This window comes from Lates calcarifer, linkage group LG2 (genome assembly GCF_001640805.2).
Source record: "Lates calcarifer isolate ASB-BC8 linkage group LG2, TLL_Latcal_v3, whole genome shotgun sequence".
NCBI lineage: Eukaryota > Metazoa > Chordata > Actinopteri > Centropomidae > Lates > Lates calcarifer.
The window spans coordinates 2,955,589-2,970,049 of NC_066834.1; the positions used below are offsets into that span (position 1 = coordinate 2,955,589).

General features: G+C 42.7%; 1 protein-coding gene and 1 long non-coding RNA gene across 2 annotated transcripts in view; both read left to right on the top strand.

The window, feature by feature from the left end:
- The window catches only part of fam189a1 (family with sequence similarity 189 member A1), a 76,475-nt gene that overhangs the window by 5,779 nt on the left and 56,235 nt on the right, over positions 1-14,461 (top strand). The gene's annotated exons all lie outside the window — the stretch shown is intronic.
- Positions 8,197-12,765, top strand: LOC108889670 (uncharacterized). The gene is made up of 3 exons (XR_001962021.2): positions 8,197-8,286; positions 11,824-12,015; positions 12,281-12,765. It is a non-coding gene; the product is annotated as an uncharacterized LOC108889670 (long non-coding RNA).

Here is a 14,461-nt window from a genome sequence, read left to right on the forward strand (position 1 = left end):
GTGTGGACTGTTTCTTCATTGCAAAAACCAAATGAAAACTTTTGACAGCAAACTGCAGCTTATCCCGAGACACAGATTCTGCAGAGAGGTGTTGTTTTTTTAGCCTCACAGATTAAATTAAAACTCATCCTCCTCCACTGTGGGAAAGATTTCAGAGCAACAAGTCTCAAAACCTTGAAGTAAAACCAAAACTATTATTTATGACTTGAAGATGTGTGTTGAGGTGAAATGACCCTTTAAAGAATCACACGTTGTAGCAGCAGCTTCCTCTCACATGACCCCCGCTGAGGAAGAAGAGTTTCTCTCATCATGTGGTATTTAAGTCACAGCTGTACTTTATGTCTCAGCATCATCCACATTATCATATGATTTGACGGCCGTCGAGTTGTGACAGAGACGTTGTTATTATTCTCAACACAAAGCTGCACTCTGTTGCCCTGATGCAGCCATTTATTCCCAGCTGTCGATCGAGGACGTGGCTCCTCGGCCGCTCTGCTCATCTCGTCAGTTTAGATTAAATGGAGAGCGAGTGTGGTCAGCACACACGCTCTCAGACCAGAGCAGCTCCCGGCCCGGACCGGCCCCGTCTTAAATCTCATATTGATCGGCTAATTAGATGGATTCCCATCAATCACCTGACTTGTTTGCTTTCAGTTTTACTCGACCTGTTGGTGCGTTTCTTTTGTTTTCTTTAACATCTCTGCACTGAGCTCACTCTGGTGTTGAAGCGGGCGCGCGGCGTGATGATGTCATGTAGTTTTAAGCGCCCGGTCCGTCCCGAGGTGTCGCCAAACAGTTGTAATTCACTTTCCTCCTCCACCCTTCCATACTAAGTAAGTAGGCTCTCAGCCTGCTGCTACTCATTACTCTGAGGACCCTCCAGTGCATCCTGCCCCCCTCTCCAGTGCTACCAGTGAGCACCATAATGGCGGCGAGAACAGTTTGTCCTTGCTTTAACACACACTCACACACACACTGTTGGAGACAGGCCCTAATATTTCAGCTTTACTTCATTCCCCTCTCTGGATGTGCGTCGCCGTTACACACTGGAGACACATCCAGACTTTCTGCCTCGTCTCGTTCCTTCTTCCACTTCTTCCCCTCGTATTTTTGGTTTGTTCATGATCCGTGTTTGACACCGGGAACGGGATGATCTGAGCTTCCTCGGAGCGTGCCGTGACTCGAGTTCCTTTGTTACACACTGTCCCCCGTCTTTCTTCTCTGTCTTCGCTGGGTAATGTTCTATCTAATGAAGCAAAGAAGCAAACCTAGCTGAAAAACTACGCCTGGTTGACAAAGCAGTGATTTGTGAAATGCCAAAGACAGGAGATAAATGCTGGGGATGTGTTTCTGTGGAGGATCTGACAATATTAAATGTAATCCTCATGTCCAAATAAACCAGTCCCTCACTGACAATAAATATGAGACCACTGCACCGGAAATCAGAACAGGGAAGACGAACTTTGTTCAACTTTTGCACTGCAGTGCGTCACCATCTTGCAAAGTACAGCGCAGACCAGTCAGATTGATTCCTCTTTATTATTTACTCTCAGACTGCAGCTCATGATTATTTTCATCCGCAATTAAACCGGTGATTTTCTCAAATGATAGTTTGATCTGAAAATGACTCATCTCAGCACTCAGGTGGACAAGGAGAGATAATTAATTTCCTGTTTTGTCCAAACCCCCAAAATATCCAATTTGCTATAATGTTGGACCAAAAAGAGCGAGGCAGTCTCACATTTATAAACCTGGAACCAGCAAATGTTTGGCATCTGAGCCTGAAAAACAACTTTGCACATTCTTTTTCCTTCAGGTGTGTCTCCGATTTTCTCATCCTCTCATCAGTAAGTGAAGCAACACGTTCACACCAGTGCAGCGTTTGTTTTTTTTAAAGACTATTTTTGCTCTAAACACCAGCTGACTTCACACTTTACAGACGTGTTGAATCAGATGATAGAAACGTGTTACATGTTGACTTCTACATGTGACAAAACTGTAGGACTAATCAAAGGAAGATGTGTTCAGAGGAGTTTGTGGCAGTGAGTGCAGGCATGGACTGCAAGGATTCTCCAAATTATGTTAAAGTCTAAAAATTAGAGAAAAAAAACGAGGAAATTGTGATTTGTTCCTCTTTGCTGAGGTGTTTTTCTTGTTATTGTTTCTCTTGGATGTTTGACCTTCACTGATGAATGTGCAATGAATGAGTTTGACACCACAAGGCTGTTTTCACTTTCAACTGTGAAAGTTTAATGCGTGTGCACGAGCACAACTAGAAACCAGCCGTGGTTCGATATTTTCAACTTAACGCCAAGTGAGATGTGGAAACGTGAATCCTTCAGCGCCGCAGACTGAGAATGAACTTCTCAGTGAAGTGGAAGACGTCTTGTTATCCAGTGGTTAAATGTTTGAAATGAAAAATATTTGCATTGTCGCAGATTATGGATTTTTCAAGCAGTGAGAAAGGGTGGATGTAATTTCAAGAATTTGATTGCAACTTTAGTGGAAAACCATATCGCACGCAAATTATTATTCGAAGCAGAGTTTTTGTATTCCTTAAAACATGACTGGAGGGGATCTTTAAATAACTCAGAATGATCAAACACATACTATCTGTGCTTGCACATGGTTACACACACATTACAACTCTGCTTTGCTTGTACACACCCTTGTTTTCACAGACACTCTCATGAACGTCCACATCTGAAACACAAACAGCCTCCATTATGCATCATTTTTGATCTTTTGAAGAGTGAAGCTGGTTGAAGTCTGATGAAAGCAGCAGGTTTTTCTGTTTTCTGTTTTCAGACCTGGACTGATGGAGCTGGGGTCGTGCATTTGGAGAAATGGTTTCATGTTGTGAATGCATGATTATTTGTATGTGCACACATCTCAGGTTTCTCCATCACAAATCCTCCTCTTCTGTCCTGCGCCTGCTCTTGTTTGCAGTGTGCCTCTGTGTTAGTCTGACCCGCAGCCCGCGACGTGTCTGACAGAACGCTTGATGCTGCACTTCTTTACAAACAGCCTCGACCCGGCCGCCAGCAGGTCTGCCTGTAGACTGTTGAATACAAAAGGCCAACAGGGTTGAACTGAGCTCGCGCAGGGAGGGAGGGGAATCAGAACACAGAGGCCAGGACAGCGACGGAAAGAGAAGACGACCAGAGGCAAATATCTCTCATGACTTATTCTGTTTACACAATGAAAACACTCACAGGTGCTGCAACTGTACAACACCTGTGTTTTCATTTGTTCTGCTGCTGTGTTCACATCACATCCGACAGGACGGAGAGGCTTTATGAAGCAGACTCATCTTTTATTTGGACTGAATGGAGAAGACACCCACTTCCTCCTCCTGCCTTTGACCTGTGTGAAGATGTTTGCAGAGGTTTTAAAGCACTTTTCAGTGGCGTGCTGCAACAGGCCATCGTTGGTGTGACGGTCTGATATCAGCGCTCACACACAGACAGATGGAGCTTTGTTGATGTGTCGGACTTCTGTCCTCTACCTGCTATTGAGCTGCAGCTTCTTCCTGTTGTAACAAAGCTGACTGTCGTCGCTCCCTGCTGCTTTCTATAGCTGATCAACGGGAACGCCTGCTGACTGGAGCCTCCCTTTGTTCTATGATTATCAGCCGTGGTGTGCTGGGTGGTGCTTTTATGTGTGTACACATGTGGGAGGGGAGGTCATAGTTGTGTGTGTGATTTATTTGTCTATATGGAGCTGGATGTATAGATCGGTTGTGTACCTCCTCCTGCTCAGTTTGAATGCAGACCACGTGTTTATCAGGCAGGCTGAGGCGAGGAAAGAGCACAAAACAACATGTCTGTCCTATCGGTTTGTCTCCCACTCACTCAGGAAGTAGCCGACCACTGTGCTGTAAGCTGCTTTAAGAGGTTAATCAGGCGGGGAGAAAGATAAATCAGGAGAGAGCTGCAGAACAACCTGAGAGGCTTACAAAAACAGAGTTTTTCCAGTCTTAACGTTGCAGCACAACATCATTACTTTTAGTCTGAGCACTGGTCAAATCAAATTTTATTTGTACAGCACCAAATCACAACAAGTTATCTCAAAGCACTTTTCATATAGAATAGGTCTAGACCAAATTCTTAATATTATATTTACAAAGAGAGACCCAACAAGTCCCTCCATGAGCAGCACAAAGCGACGAGACTTTCTAGCAGTAAGACTGAAAAAATCTGAGATGTAACAACAGGTGGCGAGCAGGATTGTGGGAGCAGCAGGAGGCATGTCATCACAGATCAGACTCTTCAGCTCCAGAGGCAGGAATACCTGCAGAAAGAGACAGGAGGAGAGGACACAGGAAAAACAATGATGAAGAGGGAGAGAGGCTCGGACGATAATGTGCTTTAAGGAAGAAACAGAGTTTGAGTGATGCAGTGATTTTAAGACAGTCGCAGTGAATCCATCAGCAGGACAACCTGGATTTTATTAAAGTGCTGAGTTTAATTGATACATGGAGACCCAACCCGCTGAAGGTGGGATAGTAACAGGTAGAGACATGAAAAAAAATGCAACAAACCTCTGGGCTCTTTTTCAAAAGGACAAAAAGAAAGTGTGAGGCTGAAACATTGGTTTTAACTTTTTGTGTGTTCAGTTGAGTGCAACACTGAAAGTGTGAACTTAAGACTTTAACCTGGATGTTTGAGGTAGAGCTGCATTGGTTAGTCAGTTAGTTGACAGGTAGAATATTAATAAACTATTTGGGTAATTGTTTCATAAGTTCCAACATTTTTTCATTTTCAGTTTTTATCAAGGATTTGCTGCTTTTGGACTCTTGATCTGACAAAACAGACAGACTGAAGAAATGATTGTGGGTTGTGAGAAACTGTGAAAAGTGTTTATATCAATTATTTTTAAAGGTGAATTGATTACTTGATTAATCAAGAAAACAACTGGTTAATAATCATTGATGAAAATCATTCGTTGCAGCCCTGGTCTGAGGTCTTAAACAGGACAGGAGCACGAGTCAATTTCTCAAAAAGACAGATTTTAAGAGACCTTTAAAGACCAAACCCTACAGGTCAGAGGTCGAATGTTTAACAGCAGTTAATGTTGTAGAAAAGATCAGAGGACACGCAAAAATCACTGTGTCCAGCAGTGATTTCCAGAGTTGTCTCCTGGTGGAGTCCAGCAGCATAATCTTAAAGTCATTCTTCGCTGATAATAGCCCGAATGATGCATTTCCTTGTGGTTTCTGTTGGTTCATCGATACAGATGGGACTGTCAGCGAAGAGACAGAGCAAACAGTTCATCTCTGGACGTTTTCCAAGGTCTTTGTGTGTCGGCGTGCTCCTCCATGTGTGTTAAACATAAAAAAAAGATGGAGAGAACAAAGTATAAGACTGATTGATCTGACAGCGGAGCACATCTGGCTTCTTCAGGAGCCTCGGTGAGACTTTAATAAGAGCAAAAGCCTCCAGAAAAGACGGGAGGGGATCTTATTTTCTCTCCACAGCTGAGTTTCCATCCTAACTTCACCTCTGCTGCTCTGTCGGTTCCTCTCCTGGTTATACACCTCGGTTGTATTTTCTCTTTCTAATTATTACATAACCAACAGTGATTGTGTTACAGTATTTCACATGTTGCCTACTCATGTTTTGCATCTATCAGTATCTGTCGTCTTTGCTGCGGGATGACTTCGCTGGTTCTGGGGAGAGAAAAATCAGTTTTCTCCACAGTTCCTCGCTGAAGGGGAAAAGCACTAAATGCTCATTATATCTAATTGTCCTGGGGCTGGAGTGGATTGTGGGAGTTGCCTTTTTTGTCTCTCTTTAATTCACAAGTTGGTTTTTTAAAAATATGCTTAAAGAGAAAGAGAAGAAGGGATTTTGGATGAAATAAAAGACAAAGCGAGGGGTGGGGGACATTACTGCAGATTTTGATCCCGCGCTGCAGGGGATGACGGGGGATCTGTGGGTGTTTGCTCAGCAGAGAAGGAGGCCAGCCGGCCCCCGGGCCATCAGCTCCTCCCTCGGGTTGATTTTTCAGCTCCCTCCTCCTCCTCCTTAGCAGCTCAGTGTTTCTTTTGGCATCACTTCAGCTCGGTTAGCGTACCTCACCCCCCACCCACCCTCTCATAATCTACAGTCTTTTTGATCCAACTCGCTGCTGGTTTCTGTCCCTGGAGGTTGCATCTCTGTAGGATCCATGTTTCAGCTGTGGCTGCAGGAGTGTGAGCGTCTCTGGGATTATACTTTCAGATCCGAGGAATCAGCCTGTCACAGAAACAATGTGGATCTCCCCTGGACAATCTTAGCAGGCAAAACGAAGAAACCATTCCACCCTATGAGTCCTCATATACTGTATATATAAGTGAAGACTATATATCTATATATACTTCTTTTGAATGTGTACATCTCTGAGCAAGTCCTTCTGATTTTCCATTTCACAGTCTCTCTGTAGCTGCTGTGGTTCATTTTTCTATATGTATGTTATTTTGTTCAAAACAAAAAACACAAAAGTGTACATTTAAACCACATCAGCAAACCATTTCTACTTTATTTACTCAAAGTCCTTATTCAGCAATCCATCACTTCCACAGCACTGCAGTGGCAAACCTAAAAATATGCTGTATATAAGCTGTTTTTTTTTTTGTTTTTTTTGCAGTGATCAATACCCTCACTATGCTTAGTAAGGGCGAACCAGAGCCAGAGAACCCACTGCATGAAAACTCCGTGTGTACGTGTGTGTGTCTTAAGGATTGGTCAATCAACGGAGAATTAATCAGCGACTATTATGACAGCTGACGAATCGTTTAATTTTCAAGCAAAACGCAGAACGTTCGCTAGTTCTTACATTTTCTCTGATATGTTTGTAAACTGAATACATTTGGGTTTGTCAGACAAAACGAGCATCCTGAAGACGTCATCTTGCATCAGTGCATGTGTATGTGCTTGAAAGAGAGTGTGTTTCATAAGAAGCACATATCCTATATTACTGTGCTGTTGTGCAAAGGTTTGGTAATAAATCTTTTAAAAGTTCTGCAGAAAAACATTGTTTTAGATGTGGTGTAGTGAACTAGTTTGGCTTTTAAGAAATTTTATGTTTTCAATTTACTTCTTTAGTGCAACTTTATCATTATAAAGCCGTCATAAAGGAAGTTGTGGGCATGAAATCAGACAGTTCTCCTGCATACAGGATGTAAAGGTGCAGCACAAGAGGCCATTGCAGGCTGTGTGACGAATGGAAGAGCTTCTCTGATTGTGTTATTTCCTGGGAAGGAGATAGTGAGAGTTATGGGTATTTCAGTGGGTGTCATGGAAACGTCTGACAATAAAATAAGCTGTCTCAAAAAATAGTTTGAAATGTTCACAATCACTGAGGATAGCAATTACAAAACGGAGCATTCTTTAGTGCTGCTTTTTAGTGCTTTTAACAGAGTCAGCGACAGACTGAAGACAGACCAGAGCAGACCTGTTCACTGAGCTCACAGTTATGTCAATGAAACTTATTATTTTTGCTTTGAGACATTTATCATGCTGGAAGTAGCCTTTAGGAGATGGTAAATTACAGTTTTAAAAGTATGCACGTGCTAACACTTGTTGGGAGCAGGACCTTAGGTCTAAGATTTAAAGATATAGCCTGACTACGCCACCCCAGGACTTCCACCTACGGAAATAACAATTATATTATACAATATATATTACATTCATACACTCTAAGGTCAATGAGGAAGAGATATAGATATTTAAATAGCTAATTGAACACAAGTTTAGACATTGATGTAACATATAACATACAAATCCTAACAAATTACAAGCCCTCATTCTCATTCCTGCTGCCTATGTTTCAATAAACTCATCTGGAATAACAAAGTTTGTAAGTAATTCTTGAAAACATTCAGCGTAGCTAGAAAACAGTCTCTGATGTGCAGCTAACGTAAGCTAGCTAGCTAGCTGTTTACATAGCTTAAGCAATTTTAAACTTACCTTACTTACCATACAAATATTATATAATGTTAGTTTGTAAGCCTGGGTTCGTTCAGTAATTAATCTATGATCGATATCTGTCATGATCACTTTCATTCAGCCAGGTTAGGTGGAAGTGTGACTAGTTTCCTTGAACGCCTTCTGGGCTCCCGGCTAACGAACGTTAAATTCATGCAGCAACTCCCGCCCTGCTGTGCTGTGATTGGCTAGTCCTCGCCGGTTGTGCGCATGAGCAGCTGTCAATCAACACGGTAGATAACCAATCAAAATAGGATTAGTCTGGTTTTGGCGTGAGAACGGGAAATACTACGGATTCCAAAACAAAGGACTTAAGGTAAAACTAACCGCCGTTACTGTCAGTTACTTAACGTAGCAAGCGTTGGTTCAATTATACTAACGTTTGACGTTTATCTAAATGTTTGTCACGTCGTGACGCTGTTTTGGTCACCAGTGAATTAATATTAAAGCTATTTGTTGATTAGCCACAAAGCTAACGTTAGCCAGGTAACGTTAGCTTAGTGGCTAAACAACAAAAAACTCCGGTGCCTCAGACCGGACCAGAGCTGCGGTCTCCGGCAAACTGAGTGCAGTTTACTACAGTTATGCCTTTCAACTAATTTAACTACAACCCATAAGGAACAATTCAAATCAATTATAATTTATTCGCTTAGAAAATCCATCCTCTCCTTTGATGTAGCCTGTTATATTTATTTTCCCTTACTTTTGAAGCAGGACTTAATGATTTATAATTACCCAAAGATTGTTTGATTGTTTTTCACTAAAAAAGATGTGTCCTATCTGTGATGCAGCAAAAATGTTTGTTTCTTACCAAAATGTAAAATGATTTCAGTGTGTTTTTGAGCCGTTTGAGGAGTGTAAAGCATATTTTCATTATTATTTTCATAATCACAATGATATAGTTTATCACCAGAGTAATCGTGACAGAGTAATCGTGAGAGTAATCGTTGGCCAGAGTAATCGTGACATGAATCGTTTCATGTTGTCCCATGCCGGGTCGGAAACAATACTTCTATAGGCTGTGGCATCTGAGTGTGACTGGTATTAAGGGGCCAAAAATGTGGCAAGAAAACTCCTCACACCATCACCACCACCACCACCACCAGTCTGGACTACTGACCTAAGACAGGTGGGCCCACGGATTCATCTGCCATCTGCTGCCTCAGCAGAAATCTAATTTCTAACACATGGAAGATGCACAGTGAAATTTATCAGACCAGTCTTCATCTGTCCCAGTTCTGGTTCAGCCTCAGATTTCAGTTCTTGGCTGACAGGAGTGAAACCTGATGTGGTCTTCGGCTATTGTAGCTCATCCACCTCGAGGTTCGATGTGCGGTCCTTCTCTAATCACTCATCGTATCTAGCTCGTCAACCTCAACCGGTCTGGCCATTCTCCTCAGACCTCTCTCCTTAACAAGAGGATGTACCGTCAGTGTGTGAGTGTGTGTTACAGCGCTGTATGTTTAGAGTGGTCGATATGACCAGAAAAGCTCCACATTAAACGCAGTCTGTTTACTGTTTACTGGATGTATTTTGTTTTTACTCAAACCGAGCCTGTCGTCATGTGGAGAAACAGGTGTACAGGTGTTCCTAATAAAGTGCTCGGCGAGGTGAGCGTAGAAGGAGTAAGCAGTCAATGTCGACTTTGATTAGGACCATGTCAAGGATGGTTACTATGGCAACCAGACACAGTTACCATGGCTTGTTGCCAGTCAGCAGCATTTGGGGGAGGTGAGGGAATTGGGTGACTGGGGGTTGTGTGTGTGTGTGTGTGTGTGTGTGTGTGTGTGTGTGTGTGTGTCTCTCCACTGCTGCCTGCTGAAATGAGCTTTAAGGGGAAGAGGAAGCGAGCGCAAGAAAGGGAGGAAAAAGATTGTTGCACATAAAGATCAGAGCAACAAGAGGCTTGTCATGGGTGAAATGATACAGGCTGTGAGGGAGAGAGATGAAGAAATATGAAAGCAAGGGAACAACAAAAGGATTCAGAGAGGAGTGACTTCTATTAGCGGGACAAGGACGGAGAGTGAAATGTTTTGGTTGAAGTCAATTACAGCTGCGGTTCTGTGGAGTAATGAGTCTGGCCGTGTCTCCTGCCTCTGTATCCCTCTCATTAGCCGGCACCAGAGGACAAAAACAGTGTTTGACAACTGTGGTTTATGCGTGCAACTGCTCAACCTCAGCAGCTCTCAGGTTTCTCCTGTACTTTCTGGACTGGGCAGGATAATAAGTGTGAGGCCACGTCTCTTATTCTACACCACCACCTGACTCACTTTGTTTCTCAGTTCCCAGTCTTGTACCTGCTCCTTTCTATTCCTGTTTCCACCTGAATAGCTTATTCGCCATCATCGTTAGGGAGGGACTTGTTGGTTGCCCCTGGCAACACGATCAAACAGAATGAAATTTTGTTAGAAGTGAGACTCCGCAACAAAAATGTCCTTCTAGGAATTCATATGCATGATTTACAGCCACGGTCATTGCTGAGTGCCTGTGCAGACGTAGTGGTACTCGTGTTCATTTAGTGAACCAGGCTTTGATGTCTGAGACTGAGGTTGGTTTGGGGTTTTTTTTTGTGTGTGTGTGAAAAGATTTTAGGCACTGAACGTAAAGTGGGGATTCTGATGACTAGTTTATTTTTATCAATTAACTTTATGCAAAGAAGTTAAATCAGGAGCAAAAGAGCAGGAGAAATAGTCCTTTTCAGGAAGTGGATCACCATGGGAAGAAGGCAAATGTAGGTGGTGCTTCTGATATGCAGGAAGCTTCCACCCCGGAGTGTAGACACTGGTGGTGGTGGTGATGATGAGGAATGGAGCCCGAGGTTGGAACGTCTTCATGAGAGGGAAACTCCTGATTAGAGGTAGGAAGAAGATTGCCAGGCATCTGCAGTTGAGGTGTCTCTTCATGTAATCCCAGACTGACTCCATGAGGTCGAAATCAGGGCTGCCGTGGTCGAGTAGTCGTTTTTTACTGAGTGAAATGACCTGGAAGTATCTCAGTGGCAGCCGTGATAAGAGCTGGGCCAATTCTCTAAATATTAAGGATCTATCATATCTCCTTTAGCAGAGGAGACGCTGGACCTTAACTTACCAAAGGAAAGGAGAGAAGCACTGAGTTTGTCACTGTGCATCTTCCATGTGTTAGAAATAAAGTTCTTATCAATTCTCCTTCGAGTCTTTCCTTGACCTCGTGACCTTTTTGAGTCCAGGTCTCTGTGGGAGCCAGACCATCTGTTGCAGGACTCCTTGCTCTTGTCTCTGAATAGTTCTTATGACTCGTAGTGTTTGACCTGCTGCAGAATTAATTTAGAACCAATCAGACGCCTCCTCTGTGGTGTAATGTGATTGATAAGGATCTTTAAAACATGTGCTGCACTGTGTGAGTACTATTTATTCCACCAGGACAACAATCTTAAACCAACGACCTCCAACCTATTTAATTTCTGTTGTTTTCTATGCAGTTTGCATTGTATTTAAATTGTATTGCAGTGTTTATGTCGTCGTTGTTTATATCGTCGTTTGCTTGTGTTTTGTCTCTTATCAGCCCTGACTCAGTGGTTTTCAAACTGTGGTTAAAAACAAGTTTCTGAAGGAGGAGATTGTTCTGACGCCAGCAAGCCTATGACTAATCATTGTGTTTATTCAGACAGCAGCCTCACATGCCAGTTCCTAGATGGGCAGATTTTTGACCGAGAGAAAAAAAATCATCCAAAATATCATATAATCTCTCTTGCTCTTAGGTTCACTGTCAGTGCAGCTTTGGGTCCTTTGTGCCTGAAACTGAATGTGAATTTAAAAAAATTCTGTTGTTGAAACTTCGGAAACATTATCACTGAAGCTCATCTGGGGTTTTGCAGGATCGTCCAGCGTCAACGATCTGCTTGGCAAGCAGGTTGATCAGATGAAAGGAGACCTCGGTGCATGTTTGATGAGGGTGTATATGTGGGGGATGACGCAGCCGGTGTCTCTGAACAGCTGGAGTCATAAAAACAACAGAGAACCTGTGAGCTTCAAACATGGAGGGGCAGCAGTCCTTTGAAACATGACAAGTGAGGATCTGATCAAAATGTCACGCTGTCACAGAAAAGGCAGAGCAGAGTTGAACCTTTGAGTATAAAAACATGTTGCTGGGTCTTCAGTACAGTGTGTCTCCCTGAAAGTAGATTATTCTGCAGCTGGTATTTATACGTTCAAAAATGTTGCGATGTAATCATCAGTTTGTTAGCTTTCTTTGTCTCCCAGTTTAGAGTGATCACTTTTATCTGCACTGCAGTCCTTGTTGCTGCAAACTCCCACCTCTCTTGTCTTGGGCAGGGTGGAGACAGAAGCAACGAGTCACCAGTGCTGCAACAAGGACATAATATCTCACCAGTGAGCAGGACTAACTGTGTTTGATGAGGCTGGAAGCACCACTGCTGGAAACTGAACTGTGGTCTCTGCAGTCCTCTACCCCCCACCCCCCTCAGGCCTTTAAATCAATGTGTCACCTCAGCTGACTTCAGTATTTGTGCCTTTGGTTTTCAGGCTGAACTGGTACAAATGTGAACCTTTATTGTGGATGGAAAGGTGCACGTCTGTTGGCACGTTACAGTAAAATAAACATTTCACAATAAAACGATAAATGTATTATTTTATATTCAACAGAATAAAGACTTTTAGATCTGAAGATTAATCTATTAGTTTCTCAACAAGAAAGTTAATAAGCAACTACTTTAATAATTGATTAATCACTAGTTTTATCTTCTTCAACGTGTCTGACTGTGAGTCATCTTTGTTCTTTTTCTAAAATAAAATGGTTTGGACTGATAAAAGTGAATGTCTCAGTGCGGCCTTTGTGAAACTGGTGATGATTAACCAATTCATTGAGCAAATAATGAGCAGATTTATTAGAAATAATCGTTACTTGCAGCCCTGAAATGACAGAAATGATGGAGAGTGGCACTGATGGGCTCGCCCAGGAGACATGACAGGCTTTCCTCAGCCTGTGACCAAACTATTTGTCACTTTTTTTGTGTGTGTTTAACCGCGGTGCAGGAGAGACGGGGGAGACAAATTTCATGTCTGGAAAAAAAGACAGATTTGAACACTTCCATGCTACGGAGGCCACATCCAGTGGAAATATTTCTCATTTAAACAGTAACCAATTTTTAAGTGGACACAGAGGCGTAAAATGTGTGAGATGAATAGCAGGAGAGTGTAAGAAGTGTTGACAGGAGTCCTGTTATTAACATCCTCCCCTCGCAGTGTGTGTCTGACTCTCACACTCCCCGCTGTGTCGCTTTTCCAAGGTCAGCTGATGTTTACATCCACACACAAACACCACAGCAGCTTTTTTTATTTTCTTTTTAAAATTCCCAGTAGCGCTCTGTTTCTCTCGAGCAACAACATTTGAAATCTGCTCTCCAGTGAGCAGCAAGGCTTCACCTTTTTTCTTTCTACTCCACCTCAGTCTGAGGAGTATAAATGAAGAGCAGCAGGTCTCAAACAAGACTGCTCAATGCATCGATTCTCTTCATGTGGCATTGACTCGTGTTTCATCCAAGGCCGCGCTGTGGTTTCAGGAGGACTACCTCTCCTCGGTTTTAATCGAGTTTAACACCGAGGAGGTGCTCTCCCACACGGTTTTAGCCTGTGTGGTGTTTGTGTTCGGGAATGAGGTATCAATGAGAGCAATATTTGAGCTGAAATGCAAATAAGGCTGGGGTTTAATGTGATTAACGCAGGGTATTTTTTTTCTTTCTCAGGCCACGAGGGGCTGGAAAATCAGTATTTGTGAGAAAGAAACAAAGGCAGAGATCAATTTCAGTTTTTATTTTCATCCGTAAGGCCAAAGAAAGAAAATGTGAAGCAAAGAGAGATATTCCCCAGGTTTTTTTCCCACCTGTTTTCATGCTAAGCTAAGCTAACTGATTGCTGGCTGTAGCTTCGTGCTCTTCTCGTCTAACTCTCATCCCAGAAAATGAATCGGCGTTATTTCCCCAGAACTATTCATTCAAGGCTGAAACTATACATATTTGGATCCATCAGCTTATCTGAATTTCACAGATGGTTTTGAGGCTTGCAAAGTTTTCTCATCACGGCAGAGTGGAGGCTGCACCGACATCAGACAAGGTGACACCCACTGCTGTGGTGGAGGTGTTCACCATTTGGATTACAGGGATAATCCCTTTATTATTTGACAATATGTTACCTGAGACTGGTCTGACCTCTACGGTGATGTGTGCGATCGGGGTATGTTTGCACAGCACAGTGTGTGTATGTGTGTGTTTATATCCTATTGTCCACACACAGATTATGGTTTTACCTTTTTTCTCTGTATTTGAGTTATTGCCTAAACTAAGACACGGTGATGTGATCTTTGCCTGTGATTTGATCAATAGACAAAATTACCGCAGCCTCCCAAAAGGCCAATATTGTTGTGTGGTAATGGAAATGCGCTGCCGCATGAGCAATGCTTTCTCCCAAAGTAATCCACATTGATTTGTGGGACCACTT